Here is a 23,082-nt window from a genome sequence, read left to right as displayed (position 1 = left end):
AGAAAACAGAATAATGTAAAACTTTTTCTACTATTTTTAATTGAATTTTAAATGTTAAATTTTCCCCAAAAGTTTACAATTGACATTTTTTGTCTTGAACAAAAAACGTACATAAATATTAAAAAAAAAGTGTTTTGAAATAATTTATTTATTTATTTGTTGTCTAACTAAGATTTAGGATGATTTTCTATGAGAATATGCAAAAATATTATAATATAAGTACCTGGATTTCAAATAATTCCACTTATTCATATAGGCAACCAGTTACTTCGCGTCGATCTAGAGTCTAGATCGACAATGTTTACGTTTGTAGTTGATAAAAAGCAAACTATGGAAGACCAAACAGGCCAAAAAAAACTTATTTTTCAGTGACGAAAATTGCAATCTATTATTAACGCTGAGGCTGGCCAGTACCAGATGGGTGACCATTTTTATGTGTATGTGTGTGGGGGCCAGGCTTCCCAAAATGGGGGGGGGGCAATTTAAAGCAGAATTAAAAAAAAATCATTTCAGCGCGTTTGGTCCACCGTAGTCGAAAGGCGGCAAACGTTTTCAAACGGGATGGAAAAAATGATGCTATTTTTTACACAAAGGGCACAATATTTATCGAAATTTTTTTTGTATCGATTCTTCAAAGCATGTCCTGTTTAATAATGGTCATGCATTATTCAGCTCGCTAAAAAAAAAATGTTAATTTATTCATCAAAGATTTTAAAATGGCTTTTTTCGTATAAATATTTTAAAAAAATTTGTTTGTTTTGCTTAACTTAAATTAATTATTTTACTTAACATATTCACCGAATTTCACACTTCAAAACTCAAAAGCGGGATAATTAAACACAATAGAAGTTCTGATATTCAGACGTCAAAATAAGGCATGCAAACAATTTTTTTAATCTATAATTCTGTCCCTTACAACAACACAATATGTTTTGTTCAGTTTCAGATGATTATTTTAAGCAGATTTGTACCCCCTCAAAAAATGGGGGGTTTTGTAAGCAAATATATATATATATATATATATATATATATATATATATATATATATATATATATATATATATATACATCGTTTATGAAAAATAAGTACACTGTTATAAAGTTCATTCTTCTCTTAATAATCGCTAAAAATTTCGTATTGATCGGATAATTACCTAATTTTTGGTAGATTTTTATAAAGACGGCCCGTCAAAAAGTACTTACCTGCCCCCCCCCCCAGTTTTGGCGGTGCCTGAGCATACGAACCAGGAACAGATACTACACTTCCATCGTTGCTCGCTGGATGTTGACTGTATGTCTTACAGGCAGGCTAATTAAAATGTTGAGGATTGGAATAATATGGGAAGATTATCTGTGGTTATAATTTACTTTCTTGTTCCAAATCTATTTTATCAATTAACTGATCCGCCGTTTGTCATCTTAATCGAATTGTTTATGTGAAATATCCCGTTTTGCATTTTTTATTTATTTACTTATTTATTTATTTATAACAGGATTGTTTGAATTATTCAGACTACCGTTCTGATCTAATCAAATAATAATGAAATAATAATAAAAATAAACCTAATTTATGTTTCATATTTTTAATTTTTTTTTTTTTTTTTTTTACAAATTTGACACACCAAAAGGGAAATGTACTAAAGAAATGCCAACAAACCTTACGCATTCACAAATATCATCTAAACTTGATAGGAAAACAGTTCGGCACACTTAACTAATGAACGGACATTTTTATACGAGGAACGATATAATGATTACACCGACTTACACGGACCTAAATTCATTCTTCTCCGGCAGTTGATTTTCACGTTAGCAAATTTCACGATTAAATCGTGTTTTTCATCTTTTAATTTTGTATTCTTTTATATTTTCATGTATTTTAATTCCTTATGAATTAAACACACAAAACAAAAGTTGTATCAATTTACTAAAGAAATGATAACAAACATTTTTTTTTAAGTTTTGAACACACAACATCACTTTTTTTTTTTTCGTATTGAATTTCTGGAATGAAAGGTAAGTGTTTGTTTTTTTGTTGTTGTTTTCTTTTTTGTTATTACATTTTAAAAAAATCCATTCAATAATTTTTCATAAACATTTTAGATATTAGAGAAAAAAAAAAAAACGTTTATTTCAATCCAATAAACATATTGATTTCGCAATGCTTTATAACAAATGTATGAATCTCATTTTTAAAAAAAAATATCTAAAAATATATTATTCAATCTGAAATTTAGATTTTTTCTCCAAAATGCGTTGTTTTTTTTTTTTTATAAAATCTTAAATAGTAAAAAAAAAGTGTATAATAATCCAATAAAAATATAGATTTTGCTAAACGTGAATTAAAAAAAAAATTATTAAATTTAATGAAATCTTTCGTTATTTCTGCGACATGTAATTGGAAGTTTGCAGAATTGTTAGATAAAATTGCTTTTTCCGTATTTAATTGTTTTAACATTTTGTTTAAAAATTTCTGTCTAATCTTACATATTATAATGTTAAAGAAATTTTGATTTTTATGCTTTATCGAGTATTTTACATTTATGAAGAACGATCATGATACATATTAATTTATTTTTATTTCGGACTACTAGTCTCATCTTTATTATTTGTTGTTTTCCATTTTTTTTATTGGATTGTTTATTCACAACGTTTCGGCCAACTAATTCCTCTGGCCTTCATCAGGTGGTAACCGCGACAGATAGGAACTTCGAATCTCCTAACTGCATTCTCAGCCATCACTGCCATCCGTAGTTGTCGTTGTCTCACCACATTTTGGCCAATTAACCTCTGGCACGCTTTGGGTGGGATTGAAACCGCTATCTTCAGACAATGTTAATCTGGAACTGTAGAGATTCAACGTCTCTATCAACTGCGCCACGGGCCCCGAAAACAACAACTAATAAAGATGAGACTAGTAGTCCGAAATAAAAATAAATTGATATATATAATGCTCATCTCAAAAATGAATTCCAATTAAGGAATAATAAATATATAGATCATGATATTTTAACGTAACAATTTAATAAACATAAAGATGGTAAAGATTAAATTTAAGGAAAATATTTTTTTTTTACACAGTGGTCACCACTTATCAAGGCCCCGGAAGCCACTCAGGGATAAGGGTTATTGCAAGTACGTAGATTATGTTAGTGTGGAGATTTGATGAAGTGTTTACTTAAGGGGGCGGTTCATTAGGAATTTTTTAACGTTGGACTTGAACACATCCAAGTTGTAGTCAGGTGGGAAGCAGGCAGACGGAACAGAGTTCCACAGGCGTGCAGTTCTAAGAAAGAAGCTTTGTTCATGGAATCATCGTTTTGATTTAGGCACAGATAAAGAGTGGGGGAAATTTTTCAAAGTGGATTCGGCTAGATGGGTGTTTTTCATGAAAGATTGGCGAGGGGGGACCAGAGATTGGAGTTCAGACGAGCACCTGCCATGGAAATAACGATAAAACAAGGATAGGCTCGCAACGTCTCTTCTGTGGGAGAGAGGTTGCAGGGTGGAGAAAAGGGCATCCCCCACCAAGCCACAAAGTCTATTTTATACTCTGTCAAGGCAGGACAGGCTGTTTTTAGCAGCTCCTGCCCAGATATGGCAGCAGTATTCCATCCTTGGACGTACTTGGCTTTTATATAGATAGAGAATTGCATCAGTAGTGAGATATCTTCTGGAGCAGTAGAAGGATCCCACCATCTTTCCAGCGACCTTGGCAACAGACTTGATGTACGTGTTCCATTTCAGATCAGGAGTAAAGGTCAAACCCAGAAGCTTGTCAAAACACGGGGCCTCTCTCAGACGAGAGCCATCTATCCCACTTGATGCCAGATGGGGATCAGAGCGTTGATGATGTAAGGATAGGAGTTTGGTTTTAGATGCATTAAAGGTAACCAGCTATGTCTTCCCCCACTGAACCACGCGCTCAAGATCAGAGGAGAGAATCAGAGAGAACTTTGTCATTTACAGCCTTTAATGTGTTGCCGTAGATAGTCGTGTCATCAGCATAGATGTCAACGAATGATTTAACTATGTCTTTAAGGAGGTCATTGATTAACTTACCCTGTGAGATATAACCGTCAGCACATCTGCGGTAGATCTTGCAGAGCGGAAACCATATTGTGTGTTACTAAGAAAGTTGTTTCTGATGAGGTGGTTGACTATTTCTCTATTTAATATGGATTCCAGCAACTTACTCATAACACACAGTAGACTTATTGGTCTGTACTGAGAGGGGGATGACTTATCACCTGAATTCTTAAATACAGGGCAAACTGATGAGGTCTTCCAGGGAGTCGAAAAGCACTTCTCCTTAAGGCAGCACTTAAACAGTTTCGTTAGTATGGGAGCAAGTTCTGGTTGAAGCTTTTTTAACACTGTAATTGGGATGCCGTCAGGGCCAGTTGCTTCAAGGTTCTTGATTAGCTTGGTGACCTCATGCACGGATATTTGTACATTACCTAGCGTGTTCTGTGTTATAGGAGGAAATATGGGGAGTAGATGGCCTTCGTTACAGAGGGTAGAATTAGCTACAAAGTTTTTTGCAAATAGTTTGGCCTTGTCTGAGGCTGACGAGATAACCTCTGGTCCATTGATAATGGTTGGGATGGAACGCACACTTCTGTTCAGGATCCTATTTGTTATTTACCAAAACTGGTGGGAACCAAGCCGCTGATCAGCTACCTTGGATTTAGCAGACTGGGCATATATCTCCTTTGCATTTTTTATTACTCTTTTACAGTGGTTGCTGTCAGTCCTGAAAGCAGCTTTAGTCTCAGTGCATCTATTACGTTGGTAGCTATGGAAAAAGTGATTTATGTGCACGATAGCAGCAGCACATTCTGAGGAGAACCATGGCTGGCTGTTAGGTTTTTGTTGGAATTTTTTAGATGGTATGAATTTGTCTATGCCTACAATTAACCATTCGGTGAGATCTGATACTATAGAGGACACTTCCTTTTTAAACATGGAGTACAGAGGTAAATCAGATATGAATGTACGGAAGCTATCCCAGTCAGCCTTAGAGTATCGGTATGCAGAACGGTGAAGGGGTACGTCTGGGGACTTATTACATTTCGTTTTTATTTTAACTGATACAACGGAGTGGTCGGAGGATCCTAGAGGAGATGAACATAGGTCAGGGGAAGTTTGGAGAAAAAGGTCTAGGAGGCTTGCATATTGACCGGGTGTATCGGGCACATGGGTGGGTTCGCGAACAATCTGAGTGAGGTCATAAGCAATGGCAAAATCATGACAAAACCTCCCTCATCGTCTGTCTTATTTGAATGGGTCAGCCATTCCACGTTATGGACGTTGAAGTCACCACAGATGTGGATGTTAGCCGACAGGATGTGGTCTATTTTCTCAGATAAAGATAGTAACTCCGCTGTTGTGGGGCCGATAGAGGGCAAATATAAATGCAGTGGTGTTAGCAAGTGCAACCCGGAAGCACATATAGAGTAAATTAGGATCTTCTCTAGAGATATCCCTGCCACACGGGAAGCCATCTTTAATGTAGGCACATATTCCATGCCCACGGCGATCTTGGGGGTCAGATTTAACTGTTAAATTAGAGTATCTGTTAATTATGAACTCATCTAGGGAAGTGGTCGGCCCTATTCCAGTTTAGCTTAGAAATAATATGTTCGCCTTCGTCTCCTGTAATTGGGTTTCAACCTCTGGAAGGTTGGAACGTAGACCCCTGATGTTGGAGAAGGAGACCTGGTATTAAAATATAGCACGGTAACATAGATGCACAAGCACATAGTACATTTTATAAATTTTAAATAAAATGAACACTCATTTTGGTCATCACAAATTAACAGAATTAATATAGAGAAGAAAAAAGAAATCTTTACGATGTAACCAACGTATTTTATTCCCTAGAAAATTCAAAATTTACTTTTTTGATTTGCTATTCAACTTTCAACAGCCATAAAAAGTTTCTGACAATAAGGAAATAAAAATACAAAAAAGTTTTTAGGTTTTGGAATGGAGTATCACTTTCCGTTATGAATTTAACATAAATGAACACCAACTCCCTGGTCAGTTAACAGTCAACAAGACATTCACAGTTTCCGATATGTGTAGCAGTGTTAGAGAGAGGGGCTCATATCAGTTTTTGCTTTCTACATTTTTTCCAACTTATCTGTATTTGATCTAACAATTAAAGAATCAAAAGATACATTTTTTCAAGCTTATCTGTATTTAATCTAACAATTTAAGAATAAAAAAATACCAAAATTATCGCTCAGTATAACAAAACTTTGCAAAATATATCGCCTTGATTGGATGGATGTCTAATGGTATTTGGTTTAATTTTCAATTTTTTAGCCATTATCGGGATTACCTACACGACCGTCTAATGTTATCTTTTTTTGCTGGTTCTTACGTAAGAGCCGGCACTAATATTTTTTCAACATAAATAGACGCTTAAAATAAGACAAAACAACAAAAAACATATTCATGTTGGTGGAAAAATAATATATCTTTCCTTTGGTAACATTTATTCGTCCTTTGGCCACTTTTTGTTTGGGCCTAAACTACAAAATGCGATTTTGTTTAATAAATTGTTAGGTGAAAGTACTAATGAGTTAGCAAGGACCCTTTTCTCTGATGTTCAGAATGCTTTTCTACCTAATAAATATTATTAATGAGTGGAGTTTTCTTTATTTTAAACATTTTTTTTTTAAATGTCCCCTCCTTGAATCTAAAAGTAAAATCGAAAAAAACTGAATAACTCACCCCCATATATATATATATATATATATATATATATATATATATATATATATATATATATATATATATATATGTATATATATATATATATAATATTATTAAAATATATATATATTTATATATATATATATAAAATATTATTAAAATATAGCACTGTAACATGGATGCACAAACACATAGTTACATTTTATAAAGTTTAAATAAAATGAACACCCATAAAAAAAAGAAAAAAGTAAAATTGAAAAAAACTGAATAACTCAACACACACACACACATAAGATTAGTCATTATCGTTAAGAATACAATAGCACCAACACATAGACGACTAGGTTTTTCTTTCAAAATCATAATAATCAATGCGATGACGTCCAGGTTATTGTTAAGGTATTATCAAACACAATCTCAAAATCAGAAATATTTTTAAATTCTTAAATTCCAGGTTATTGTTAAGTTATTATTAAACATAATCATTAAATCAAAAATAATATTTTTAAATTCTTAAATTTCAGGTTATTGTGAAGTTATTATCAAACACAATCATAAAATCAGAAATAATATTTTTAAATTCTTAAATTACAGGGCCAGCGATTTTACTAATTCTCGACCCCTGCTTATTTTACAATTCACTCCCAGTATCAATATCCCCGCCCATGGGTAAGGGCCAGCAACAGAAAATAATTCTCTTAATCTCTTTTTATGGAGAAGGGGCCTAACTTGGGCCATTCAACATCTTACTTCCTTCTTTGGTGGGTCAATCTCAATTTTCCAGGCTCTACGAATTGGTAAACCGGGGGGTTATTCTGTCATCATGCTTTTAAATTGACAGTTGACGATTAACCACTTTAGTACACCACTTGGATTCATGCCCGAACTGACCACATATCTAACAATTTGGGCCTAGCACTCCCCAATTAGTTGGACCTTGGCCTCATGCCCCTCATACTGGCAGGTGAAGCACACCAGATCTGGGAGCTCTTTTTAGCGAATCTACCTAAGATCCCAGACTTCCCCATTCAGTCTGGCTTCCTTTTTCCAGTATTCCTCTCATTCTGCTTCCCTCTGAGGCGGAGTCGTTTTGACTGATCTAGGTCGATGCCTTCTGGTAGATTGGTGACGTCCTATAACATCTCCCTATTTGCAAGTTCCAGATTCTCATGAATACTCGATCGCTGCCCTGGAAAACATCCAGAGCCTCCTGTAATTTAACTGAGTTGTTCTTAAGGAAATCTACCCAAATTTCTCTGTCCACTAACAGCTCTCCAAGCACATCTCTAAACAGGACTTGGATCGCTCAATTACCTCTTACTGCACTGTCAGGGAAAGCTCTTATAGCCAAACCTAAAATTCGTTCTATCAGCTTGATTACCTCATCCTTATACTTTTGTCTGACTCGAGAGGGCTCCCTGACAGCATCGATGGTAGTCTATTCACTTAAGTTCCGACCACAGCTGACTTCATGTTGACGACCTACATTCATCCTCCACTCTCTCATCGATCCATTTCTGAATCCTGTCTGTCCACTCTGTGTGACTTCCCAGCTGCTCACTGCTCTCTGTGTCCACCATTCCACTCAGCACGCCCACTTTATCTTCCTCTGAGCCAGTCATTTCCTTTTCTCTCTGTATTTAATCCCAATAAAACAACCAAAATGAAAGGAACAAAAAATCACTTTTAAAATCCAACGGTTCACTCATGTGTAAAACAATTAAACACCCTTAATCATCAATGTCACTCCCCAATCAGTAGTTTAACAAAACGTTAAATATTTTCAGCCTTCTTCAATTTCTTACATTTTTTCAACATGGCTTATATCATTCAGTAATTTAAAGGCATCAACCAATTAATAATATTATACACAACAAATTCTATTTCCATTTTTTTAACAATGCAATCCAAACTTGAACATTTTAAATACAAACACTAATTTTATTTCTTTACACACAAAACTGATATCATATCTGATATTGTTCAGCAATTTAAAGCCATCAAACAGTGTTCACCTTAAAACGCATCTCATATCAATTAACAAGCATTAACTATTCTTCACTTAAAAACACAATTCGACTTCAAGAGTTATCACTGATGACCAGGAAAAAAGAACTCAAATCAAAGAGGAAATAAAATCACGCAACAGCACAATCTCCTATAATGTTTTCTATGCAAGTGGAATCCTTGTCGTGCCAACCCATATAACACATAGTGTTCACCAGTACATAAGTGTAGATCTAGCTGGTTCAGATTCGAGCACCTTTGGAAGCCAAGTAGATTGGTCTCAGTTGGTTCTAAAATCACGAGGTTGATGAGAGATTCATGTATTTCCTGCCCCACAGTGGCCACCCTATCTTCTACTGTCTACTTAAAAAATACTTCAATTTGTGTCATTTATTTGCTAGTTATTCACTAGCTGTGTTAGCGACCAATAACTGACTCCAAACCTGATCTTGGGTTTAGGTTTGTATGGATTAATTATTAAATAATTCTGATAACAGGAAAATGTTTTTTTTTCAATTATGGACACAAGAAAAGGGGGAAAATATATACCATATATTTTTTCTTCACCTGCAGTCTGCTTAAATAGTGAGACAAATGGGGCTTTTTTTTCTGACAAATGATTTTCAGTTTTCTCTTTATTGGACAGTAAATGAATGGGGGTTATATCACAGTGGTAAAGTGGGCAGTCCCGACTCTTAACTGGGGACTTCTGCTTTTCAACTGATTAAAAATTCGCCTCATGCCTTATTTTAATTGGTAGGAAATGGGTGGGCCTTGGGGAGTCAGTGTTACTCATCCAAACAATCCCTCTACATTACGCCATATTCTGATTCACCCTGATTGACTAATTGGACAAATAATGTGTGTATAGTAATTACGTGATTTTCCCAGCACAATTTTTTTTTGCTCTACCATACATTTGGTAAATGATACATAAGACGGTAAAGTATTTTTAGAGAATTATTAAAATTCTTATTGTTGTTGAACATAAGGTGATACGATTACTAATAACATTGCAAAATTAATTCAGTAAGTGGAAAGTTTAGACATCGAGTGTGGGAGTAGCATAGGATTAGATTTAAAATAAAGTCAAATGTTAAAAGATACTGTGTAAACCACTTTAATATACGGATAACAGCATGGACAGCTTACTGATGTAACATTAATAAAGTGAATGTCTGTAACAAGAATTGTGTGTAGACAGTATGTGGTGTTTCTCTCCGTTATATAGACGCAAATATCGATATATTTTTCGAATTTAACATTACAGAAATTTATAATTGTCTTATATAGTAACAACTTTATTGGGCATCCTCTCTATTGAGAATGAATCATTATATAATTTTAAAAATAGTGATGTATGGTGAATTTCATGGTGGCGTTAAGAATGTTGGGAAGCTTTTGTGGAAATACAAAAGTAAATTTAAATGTTAGCTTATATAGGTATAATCACCACAATGAAAATCATATAAAAATAATTTGTATATATATATATATATATATATATATATATATATATATCACTGCTGCTTTTTATATATCTAATCACCACAATGAAATATAAAAAATTTGTACATATAGATTGATATAAACATATAGATATGCTCCGTCTTTTGGTCACATGATAAAAATACTATAATTCTCTATTTATAGATTGTTTCTAAAGCAACACCTCTATGGACTGCCATTGTGCAAAGTTAGAAAATATTTGATTATTTTGCTAATGAATCTCATATGACTTTATAGATGTAATTAATTTTTTTTGTTCAGTTCAATAATTATTGAAAACCATTAACAAAAAAGTTAATGAATGCAGATGCAAAAATATATTAAATTTCGTTTATTTTTTATTTGCAGATATTCCTGCTTGAACACCTTTATTGAATTTTAATGGATCATCATATTCATTAAACATTATTCTATGGACAAAAATTACAAACATGAAGTATAAGACAACCGAGTTATCCGTGCAAAAATTGGTTTCCTATTGTATTACTATTGACATATAACTATTGAACCAAATTACAAAAAAAGTATGAATATCACAAAGACATATAACTAAATGAAATATTTTTTGAAGTGACGCTTTTAAAATTTTCTAACAAATCTGTGATTTAAGGCTAAAATCAGAAATTGCAGAAAAGTAGAAATATCACTTCCAAATGTAACACAAACTAAATGATATATTTTTGTGAGATATTTGTGTCGCTTCTTTAATTTACTCTTACATTTGTAAAGGAAGACTTAAACTATAAGCACAAAATTCCATAATTACGTTGATAATATGGCGCAAGGATAAATTATATTGAAACATGCAGATGAAAGGAGAAAAGCAACGTTTTTGTGAAGTGTGTGGATATTGTTAAAAAATATAAATGTAGGTCCTGTCATTAAGAATTGGAAAGTGTGATATCACGTTGCAAGTTTCTTTTGGGAATTGCCTACTACACAGCGAGATATGATGGAGTATGTAAGTACCTCCACTGTACCATCTGTAAAAAATAAAACATCCAGTCTAGCAGCATGCCCTGAAAATATCAACCTGAAAGAACAGTTGAAAATGACTTATATACCATACATTACGACCATGTAATCCCTACAGCCACCTACCTTGAAAATGCTGCTGTGAAACCTGACAGAGTTATATGAAATAAGTCAGAAAGAGTTGAAAACTAGGTTGAAGTGAGTGTCCCTAATGATCGTTTTGAATGGAGCTGAAAGCGAGAAACAGATCAAATATGAAGTCCTCAGAAACTAAAATCTTCAGTTGTATATCAATAATAACAGTTTTATGTGCTACAGGATTCCTGGTGAACTAAGTGAAAGAAGAATCCAGACAATTGCACTTAAGGGAACAACGAGGATACTAAAAATAGCTGTTGGTTTCAATAAAAAGCAGGGGAATCTTGGCAGCTGGTTTGGCTGCCTCATACCTAGCATTACAATCTTCAAAGAAAGAAAATGAGCAAAAAGAGGGAAAAGTCACAGTCATGTGTCGTGTGTGGATATGCTTGTTCTCGAAAATCAATGTTAGTAACACATATGAGAACGCACACTGGAGAAAAGCCATATTCTTGTGAAGTGTGTGGATTTTCTTGTTCTCAAAAATCAAATTTAGTGACACATATTAAAACTCACACTGGGGAAAAGCCCCATTCTTGTGAAGTTTGTGAATATTCTAGTCCTTATAAATCAATGTTAGTAAAGCATATGAAAACGCACACTGGGGAAGTGTGTGGCTATTCTACTTTTGAAAAATCAAAGTTAGTAAAACATATAAGAACTCACACGAAGGAAAAGCCACACTCTTGTGAAGTGTGCGGATATTCTTGTTCTCACAAATCTAAGTTAGTGGAACATATGGTAACTCACACTGAGAAAAAGCCACATTCTTTTGAAGTATGTGGATATTCAAGTGCTCGAGGATCAAAGTTAGTAACACATATGAGAACTTACATTGGAGAAAAACCACTTTCTTGTGAAGTGTGCGGACATTCCTTTTCTCATAAATCAGATTTAGGGAGACATGATAACTCACACTGGGGAAAAGCCACATTCTTGTGAGGTGTGTGCATGTTCCTATTCTCAAAAATCAGGTTTAGTGAGACATATGAGAATTCACACTGGGGAAAAGGCACATTCTTGTGAGGTGTGTGGATATTCTAGTTCTCAAAAATCAGATATACTGAGACATATGAGAACTCACACTGGGGAAAAGCCACATTCTTGTGTGGTGTGTGGATATTCTAGTTCTCAAAAATCAGATTTAGCAAGACATATGAGAACTCATACTGGGGAAAAGCCTCATTCTTGTGAAGTTTGTGGATATTCTTGTTCTCTCAAAGCAACTTTAGTGACTCATATGAGAACTCACACTGGGGAAAAGCCATATTTCTGTGAAGTCTGTGGCTATTCTTGTTCTCACAAATCAAATTTAGTGATACATATGAGAACTCACACTACTGGAATCCAGTAAGACCAAGAGACCAAAATGAAAGATATACTACAACGTATGAAAATTGTTAATTGGGGAGAAGAAAATTATGTTCTCAATTTCTTTACTGACTCAGTGTTTGAGAGATGAAGAACTTACATGAAACATTCGAATATTTATGTATCTCATATAGAGTTCAAGTGTTAGCCTCAGGCTTTGGGCTCCTTGACTTCTGAAAACTTTGACTGAAGTAAAATAAAACAAAAGTCAAAAGCTGACATGAGGATACAAATAAACCCTGAACAAAATCGCATAATATTCGCTGCCTGAATAAGATCTTCCTACTAGGGATAGCTTACATTAGCTTTTATTAGGAATGGTGCACTTTCAAATAAGATCTCACTAGGGATAGCTTACATAAGCTTTTATTACGAATAGTGAACTTTCAAATAAGATCTTCTCACCATGGATAGCTTACATAGCTTTTATGATTAGTGGTACACTTTCCCCACGTGATATTACCTCAAGTAACAGCACGAAACTGGATACTCCACCAGACCAGATAAATTCTTTTCCTGGAATCCAATAAGACCATGAGACGTAAATTAAAGATATAATACAACATTTGAAATGGTTTATTGGGAGATGAAAATTATTTTTTTCAAGTTTTTTATTATCTCTGTGCTTGAGAGATAAGAATCTTAATTGAACATTCGAATGTCTATCTATCTCATATAGAGTTCAAGTGTTAGCACCAGGTTGTGGGGTTCTTGATTTCTGAAGTAAAGTAAAAGAAAAACAGGAAAAAACCATATTATGTGGACATTGTAGTTCTCACAAATCAAATGTAGTGACACATGAAAACTCACACATACCCAATATCATTGGCAGATGGTCTTTACACTGCCCGTCACAACAAAGTATGTCACAACAAAGTACCTCCATTGTAAGCTAGGTTCAGAAATTGGAATGTTAGAATTTAGATATTGTTAAATTCTCTCATAAAAAAGGTCGATACTGCTTGTGTTCTGAAAAGAATCGATTGTTCGTTCTTTTATGAACACTAAATTAAAATGTCATAAAATAGTTAGATATTGTTTGTGTTCTGAAAAGAATGGATTGTTCGTCCTTTTATGAACACTAAATTAAAAATGTCATAAAATAGTAAGATATTGTTTGTGTTCTGAAAAGAATGGATTGTTCGTTCTTTTATTAACACTAAATTAAAAATGTCATAAAATAGTTCAATATTGTTTGTGTTCTGAAAAGAATGGATTGTTCGTTCTTTTATGAACACTAAATTAAAAATGTCATAAAATAGTTAGATATTGTTTGTGTTCTGAAAAGAATGGATTGTTCGATTATTAACACTGAATAAAAAATGTCAGCTAAAAAGAATTAAAAATACAAATTAAAATATATTGCAAAAAATAGGTTAAGTTGGAATGTAGGCTAGTTTAGAATTCTTTGTTTTTAGAAGTGTGTTTTTGGAAAAACGTGTGCTTAACCACGTGAGTTGATCATGTTTTAGAACCACGCATCTGACGTCATAGCAAAAAATAAATTCTCAATATAGGAGCTAGAATTAGAGCAGTCGGGGAGTTGAGACAGAACAGTTGAGTCTACTAGTCAGAGAGAAAGAGATTTGAGTGAGCGTCATTTGAAAGCGAAGGAAAGAACATTAAACTATGTAAATCCTAAATGTGAATTCCTGACGTCATCATCATTCTATATAAAAAGTCGCCATCGATTTTTGGAACTGTTTGTCTCCGTGTCATCATTCCACAACTTGAAGGTAATGTGTTACTCATCTTAATATGAACTTTATGTAACCCTTACAAGAAATGAATCTCTCCTCCTCGCACATATGTGTTAAGAAGAAACATCTCAGAACTGTATAAATGTCCCCCCTCATAATTATTATATAGATGTCCCCGTCGTCTCTCTCAATATTAATGACCCCATCATATCTCTTTTAAAATGAACAGCGTCATCTTTTAATATGAGTCCCCTACACAACATACACATCATTTGGTGCTCGTTTTCCCGTGCACCCATACAAACATGTGAAAAAAAACGAACCTCGGAAATACAAAAAAAGGGTCCAGTGAAGAAAAGAAGACACAACATGAAAAAAAAACAAACAAAGAAAAAATGCTAGACGAAATAAAACAATAATTCAGAAAAAATGAGAAAACAGACACACATACACACAGTGTCAAAGGAAAAATCAACAGTCATAAAAACAAGTCACCATGCGTAATTCATTGATAAATGAATTGTTTGTTTTAAAAATATATACACACATGCACGCAAGTAGAGAAATTGTAATTGATATTTAAATTTATTGTTATAAAATTTAGATCAATGTGTCACAATTGGAGTTGTTGAAAAATATTTTTCATAACTGTCAATCAAACAAGAATGTTTCTACAAGTATTTCACTTTTAAACAGCATGTATAAATATTTAAAAATCCTATTGTCTGTACGAATGCAGTTTCATTGAAAAGGCATTTTGTGTTCATAGTTGAACTTTTTGGCTTTCTATGTGTTTTTGTTCTTTTTTGAAAAAGGGACACTTTCTTTTTGACAGAGTTTGCTATTATTGTTGTAGTTGTTGTTACAGAATTTTTTAAAAGTTATAATTGTAAGTTAAATGGTAATCATAGTTAAATTTATGTACTTTTGAATGTTATATGATGTTGAACAAATATTGTAAATCGTCTTAAATGTATGTATAATGTTAATGTATTAAATGGATGTATAATGTTAATGTATTAAATGTATGTATAATGTTAATGTATTTAACGTCAGGAATTCAAAGTCATAATAAAGTAAATAAATTAAAATGGAAAGAAAAAAATCATAGGGAAATAAAAATGAGACGTTAATTGAGACAAATGGTTGGCCTAGAAATAAGTTAGAATTTTAGAGAGGGGACAATAGAAAATTATGTAAACGGGTATTTTGAGAGTCAAAAAAGAGAATTTTTCTTTTTGATTTCTGCTTGTTTTTTTGATGCGCATACACATTTTTCGCAAGAAGTGTAACTTGCCAGGTAACAGCATTAGAGATGCCCTTGTTACGAAAATATAGATGAGATCCTGTGATAGTGTGGCTTATAAAGCATGCTGCACTTGACGTCACAAAGAAGAATTATAAGACTTGGCACAATAAATTAAAAAGGCAGATGGTGAAGGATACGAGAATTTCTTAGGGTACCGAAATGACTATGAGTCTGTACCACAGGCAAATCGCATATAACATTAAGAAAAAGTAAAATATACCGTAAGTACACAGGTAGAAAAGATATAACCTTATATTTTTAGAGATGCGAGATATCTCTGCTGGAGTCTTGTACGCTCTGATGAAAAAAAAAGAAGAAAAATCACAGAAATCCGGGCCATAGTTAGAATTCAGTGCGCAAATACGAATTGTGGCGCAAGGAATTGGGGTTATTTAGTTAAGGGGGGTGTTTTCTAAGGCTTTATCGAAGTTCCAAGAGTCCAAGCAAGGAAATCCGAGCGAATCAGTGTGATAAAAAGGTATATCTTAATAATTAGAAGCCAACCACAAAGATTTAAGTAATGAGCTTTGATGTATGTCCCCTAAGAAATAAGATAGAAAATGAAACAAAACTCTAATTAATAGAACAACCAGGCGAAAGAAAGGATCAGGACACTGATGTATGTATATAAAATGATGTATGTATATAAAAACATTAGATAAGTGAAATTAGGATAAGCCGCGACTCGAACCTTGTAACCAAAGTTCAGAAATTGGAATGTTAGTTGAGGCAAAACAGTTGAGTCTGCTAGTAAGAGAGAGGGTTGGAATCAGATCCCAAATGTGAATTCCTGACGTCATCATCATTCGACCGGTCCAATGAAATAAAAGAATTACCATTGATATTTGTAACTGTTTGTCTCCGTGTCATCATTCCACAACTTGAATGTAATGTGTTAATCATCTTAATATGAACTTTATGTAACCTTTATAAGAAATGTATCCCTCCTCCTCGCTAATATATGTTATAAGAATCCACAGAACTGTATAAATATATCTCCTCATCATCATTGTTATACATATGTCCTCGTCGTCTCTATTCAATATAAATGTCCCCATCATATATCTTTTAAAATGAACTCAGCGTCATATTTCTTCAATATGAAAGCCCTGCTATTCAACACAAATAGCAGGCATAAAGGAAACAGCCCTGGGATATAAATTTAAATCATAACAGAATCAAGTGTTCGCTCCAGGAGGGAACCCCTTGATCTCTTAAAACTTACTTGATCTCTTAAAACTTACTTGATCTCTTAAAACTTACTTGATCTCTTAAAACTTACTTGATCTCTTAAAACTTACTTGATCTCTTAAAACTTACTTGATCTCTTAAAACTTACTTGATCTCTTAAAACTTACTTGATCTCTTAAAACTTACTTGATCTCTTCAAACTTACTGAAGTAAAATAAAAAAGAGTAAAAAACCATATCCTTGTAACATCTGTGAATGTTCATGTAATGGAAAATATCAATTGTCTGAACATATTAGAACTCACACTGGTGAAAACATGGAGAGAACTTGAATGCCTACTAGACACTGTCCTCGAATGTCTAAGGTCTCTCTGTACAGGGGTTTGTCAGAACAATCTGGCATGAGGATACCTTTTCCATAGAAGTAAACCCTGACCAAATATTCAAAATCACATAGTATTCGCAGCCCAAATAAGATCTCCTCACTACGGCTACCCCGCACCTTTTCTGAGGAATGGTGTACTTTCTCCAAGTGTTATTACCTCAAGTAATAGCATGAAGCTGGATACTCCACCAAACTAGATAAATTCTTGTCCTGGCATCCAGTAAGACCAAGAGACCGACATGAAAGATATACTACAACGTATAAAAATGGTTAATTGGGGAGAGGAAAATTATGTTCTCAATTATTTACTAACTCAGTGCTTGAGAGATAAAGAACTTAAATGGAACATTCGAATATCTATGTATCTCATATAGAGTTCAAGTGTTAGCCCCACGTTGTGGGCCCCTTGATTTCTGAGAACTTCGACTGAAGTAAAATAAAACAAAAAGTGAAAAAGAGATTCAGACAATTGCACTTAAGGGAACAGCGAGGATACTAAAAAGAGCCTCGGTTGGTTTCAATAAAAAAGCGGGGCAATGTTGGCAGCTGGTTTGGCTGCCCCATACCCAGCATTACGATCTTCAAAGGAAGAAAAAAAGTGAAAAGCCATATTCTTGTGAAATATACGATTACCATTGTTATGCGAAATCAAGTTTAAATTTCTATAGGAGAACTCACACAAACGAAAAGCCATATTCTTGTAAAATATGTGAATGTTCTGGTTCTGTTCAATCAAGTTTGGTTAAGCATATGAGAACTCACACTGGTTAGCCTCAGGTCGTGGACCCCTTGATTTCTGAGAACTTCAACTGAAGTAAAATAAAACAAAAAAGTGAAAAATACTACTCTAGGAGAGAACTTGAATGCCTACTGGAGAGAACTTGAATGCCTACTAGACACTATCCTCGAGTGACTAAGATATCTCTGTACAGGGGTTTGTAAGGATAATCTGATATGAGGATACTTTTTCCATAGAAGTAAACCCTGACCAAATATTCAAAATCACATAGTATTCGCAGCCCAAATAAGGTCTCCTCACTACAGCTACCCCACAGCTTTTCGGAGGAATGGTGCACCTTCTCCAAGTGATATTACCTCAAGTAATAGCACGAAGCTGGATACTCCACCAGACTAGATAAATTCTTATTTTAGTATTGGATAAAAAAAGATATTGTATAAAAAATAAACTTATTTTAATATTCAAGATTATTTTAATGATATTTTTTAAGTTTTTAATAATAACAGAAAAAGAAACTTACCTTACGTTCCAAGGAATTTAATACGAGAAAAGTTTTTTGTTTTTTCTTCTGTTTTCAAAACAGAAAATTTATTTTGTTTGTTAGAATTTCTTTAGTAAATAAATACAACTTTTGCTTTTGTCATTAAGAAATAAAATAAATGAAAATATAAAAGAATCAAAATTAAAAGATGAAAAATACGATTTAATCGTAAAATTATTTAAAGAGAAAATCAAAGAAGAACAAATAACTTAAGGTCATCATAATACGGTGTAATCATAAGTTTGTTCCTTGTGTAAAAATGCCCGTTCATTACTTATGTGTGCCGAATTGTTTTCCTGTCAAGTTTAGATTATATTTGCCAAGTCTTAAGCCGTTTAAATACTTCTAATGTAAATTTCTTTTTCGTATTCAATTGATTAAAAAAGAAAATATATCAGGTTTATTTTTTCTAGATTAAATATTTAATTTTTATTTGGATTAGTCGAACTACTGTTAGCATCCAAGATGAGAACAGTAGTCCGAATACTCCAAACAATGCTCATATAAAAAAATGTAAAATTAAATATTTCACATAAACAACTCAAATAAAAGGAAAGAATTGCACAAAAGGTCAAGTCAGTCAAATGACAAAAATAGATTTGGACCAAAAAAATAAACTATGATCTCGTGATAACGTTGTGGAAATTATTACTTATTGTTATCAATCTCGATTCGGTTAAACTTACGATGACCTTCACTCATTATTCCAGACTTAAACCTGCTTATTAGTCTACCTGTTTTACATAAAATCAACATTAAACGAACATCGATGAAAGTGTAGTACTTGTTTCTAATTTGTTTGCTCATTTCCCCGGGTTTAATTGTCAGCTTAGTCTCTCTCTCTCTAGATTTACCCATATCCCTCCTTTTCAACTCAAACCTCACCTATAAAATGGTGATATTTATGAGTTTTGGGTATGCTAAAAACGAATATCACGACTATGTCATAGTTTAGCGTTGGAAAAAATTCAATGGAAACAAAAAATTGAATACAAAGTTTTTTTGTATAAAATAAATTTAAAAAAATGTTTTGGTTACAAGTAAAAACATTTCACTAAAACAATTTTTGAACTTATATGAATAATAATATAATTTCTGTTTAATTTGGTTTAAATACGTTATTGGTAAAATCCATTTAAAACGGTCGGTGGTTCTATGAGAAAATAAAGCTGTGTACGCATTATAAATGTTTCTTTTCTGTGTCTTACGTTATACATTAGTACATTAGGGGTCATTTCGAGTTAAAAGTTTATTTACTGCACTCATCTAGACTAGAGAAAATCATGATTTAAATGTGTATGTCTCGTCTAAATAGCTAACGATAATTCTCTGATATGGCCGACCAGACGGGTGGTCAAAAAGTCAGATCGAGCGTAGCGCGTACCGGAAAACGAAATGAGACTAACGAAATGAGACCTCATCATAGCTATTTAGACGAGACATACACATTTAAATCATGATTTTCTCTAGTCCAGATGAGTGCAGTAAATAAACTTTTAACTCGAAATGACCCCTAATGTACTAATGTATAACGTAAGACACAGAAAAGAAACATTTATAATGCGTACACAGCTTTATTTTCTCATAGAACCACCGACCGCTTTCAATGGATTGTACCCGTTATTTAAAATGAGTATAGTAACATATTTTCCAAATTTAGTTGTAATATACGAAAAATGTGTTATAATTAATAAAATAATGAATTCATTAGATTTTGTGGTTGTTTATTAATATCTTTATTTTAACCTTTTAGAAATAAAGAGTTTATTTTGATTTGTGGTCGATAATTAATAAATACTTAAAATTTCATTTAATAGCAATGATTTATTCAATTTAGGTAAATATTTTTTAACGTTGAATTTTATTTTGGATTTATATTAATATCGAAACCATTCCGTAAAGTTATGCGTCAGTAAAATCAGGTTTTCATTTAAAAAAAAAATACATTTTTCAATAATAATAAATTTTAGTTGGTAATGTAAGGAAAATATATTTTTTAAAATGTTGTTTGTTTTTTAAATAAATGTATACATTTTTCAATAATAATATTATTGTGTAAATCTTAATTTCTTACAAAAGTGAAACAAGCAAAAATGTTTTCTGGGATTTTAAAAAGAAACACATTAAAAACATAAAAGAAAATTATGTCTCTTCTGTTGTTCCATACTCATGAACACTTCGTGTAGTAAACACAAATTGCTGACATCATCGATTCATGTGCATTCGTGAAACTTTCAGTATTAAAAAAAAAACAATTTTTTTACTAGCAAAGGTTCATTTTTTTAAATTCGTATGCCACTTTTATTTTTATTTTTTTTATTTTTAACATTACGTATTGACATATGCAATTGAAACTGGACAGGAAAACAAATACGCCACACTTAACGGACATTTTTACACAAGGAACAAAATAATGATTTCACCGTGTTACAATGCCCTGAAGTGTTTTTGTTCTTTAGCAGTTAGTTCTCTTTTTAAATAATTTCACGTTTAACTCGTGTTTTTATCTTTTGATTTTGATTCTTTTATATTTTATCTAATATTTTATTTCTTAATGAATTGGACACACAAAACAAATGTATCATTGTATCAATTTACTAAAGAAATCATAACAAACAAAACAAATTTTCTGTTTTGAACAGAAAAGAAAAAAGAAATCATTGTTTTTTGTTTGTTTTTATATTGAAGTTTCTGGAATGAAAGGTAAGATTTTGCAATATTAAAAAAATAAATTCAATAACTTTTTCCACAATCTTAAACAATTAAATGCGATTAAATTATGATATCGCTGCTGCCGTAAACATTTTCAACTAAAATTCGACTAAAACGGTATATAGGTGATCAACTCAACAGTATTTAATTTTACATTATAACATGATGAAAATTCTGAATTAAAAATCATTTACTATTACGTCAAAAACATTTTAATACCTATTTTCGGCAATCAAGCGTTTCATATCAATAGCTACTTCCTGTTCAAGTATGAACCTATTTTATAACAGCATCGATTATTTCTGGCATATTTACACATTTAAAACATGCTTTTCTTAAGATTCGATGCGCAATATTAACTAGATTTTAACTTTAAATGGGTCATCGTGACACAATAAAAACAAATACTTTTTTTTATCGCTATTACACATTTTTTTTTCATTCTGTTTACAACGACGATTTCATCACTTTTTATTTTTTTACATGGAGGTCACCACTTATCAAGGCCTGGAAGCTACTCGGGGATAATTTACTAAAATAAGATTATTTTTTATTTTATAAATTATTAGACTCTGTCAGCTTTGTTTTTATTATCATTTTTTACATAGGCGTCATCACTTATCAAGGCTGATAGACCACTCAAGGATAAGGGTTAAAGAGGGTACAGTAACCAAAAGGAAAATATAGTAATCGATAGTAATGGAAGTTCAGCAAATTTGTTAACTTAAGTGGAACGGCTCATCAGAAACTTGTTCATGTTGGACTTAAAGACAACCATATTATAGACGGCTGGAAAGCAAGAACACGGAAGCCAATTCCACAGGCGTGCAGTTCTAAGAAAGAAGCTTTGATCATGGAATCTATGTTTAGGTTTAGACACAGATAAAGAGTGGGGGGATTATTGATTATGTTTTCAGCTAGACGAGTGTTTATTGTGAAAGTTTGTGCGAGGGGGGACCATATATTAAAGCTCAGTCGAACACTTTCTATGAAAACAACGATAAAGCAGAGACAAACTCGCAACATCTCTTCTGTGAGATAGAGGTTGCAGCGAAGAGAAAAGGACATCTCCCAGCAGGCCACGAAGTCTATTTTGCTGTCAGCTTATATAACAAACTTGCTTAAAAATATGAATCTTCGATCAACAAAATTTGTAATAAATAAATTATATAAAATAATTATATAATCCGAAATGTAGATTTAACTAAGAAAAATAGGTTCATTTTAGTATATATATATTTTTTGATTTTCTGAGCAAACAATCATGCTTAAAAATATAATTTTATGTTAAGGTTTTCCAGTGTAGAAATGTGTTTTCGTTGTTTTATATTTGAAATTTGGTATTTTGTTTAAGACGGATGCTTTAACGATTGTTATCTTTTTTGTTTAATTTTTTTATAAAGGTGTACATTGTTTACACACCAATTTTATATTTAATTTCTAAAATTCCAAAATACTATTGTTAAATCATGTGTTATTATTAGTTTTGCTATTGACCTCCCATGCAACAATAATGTTCTTTTTTTTTCATTTTCATTAAAACTGAAAAAATAAAATTAAATCTGACAAAAAATCGAAAATATTTTATCAAGATTTGTTTCCTACATTCACCCCGAAAATCCCTCCCCCCAACCTCGAGGCTTCACCCTCATAAATTGATTAATACATAACAACATAAAAACTAATGTTATTTCTAATATTTTTTCACTGTAAATATTTAAATGCTTTTCATTAATCTAGTGTTGATTATACCTTTACTCTTTTTTTATTATTTTTTTTT

The sequence above is a fragment of the Euprymna scolopes genome, chromosome 46 (assembly GCF_053919585.1).
Source record: "Euprymna scolopes isolate OS-2025 chromosome 46, ASM5391958v1, whole genome shotgun sequence".
Lineage (NCBI taxonomy): Eukaryota > Metazoa > Mollusca > Cephalopoda > Sepiida > Sepiolidae > Euprymna > Euprymna scolopes.
The sequence above is the reverse complement of the archived record's forward strand: the minus strand, read 5'-3'. Positions refer to the sequence as shown.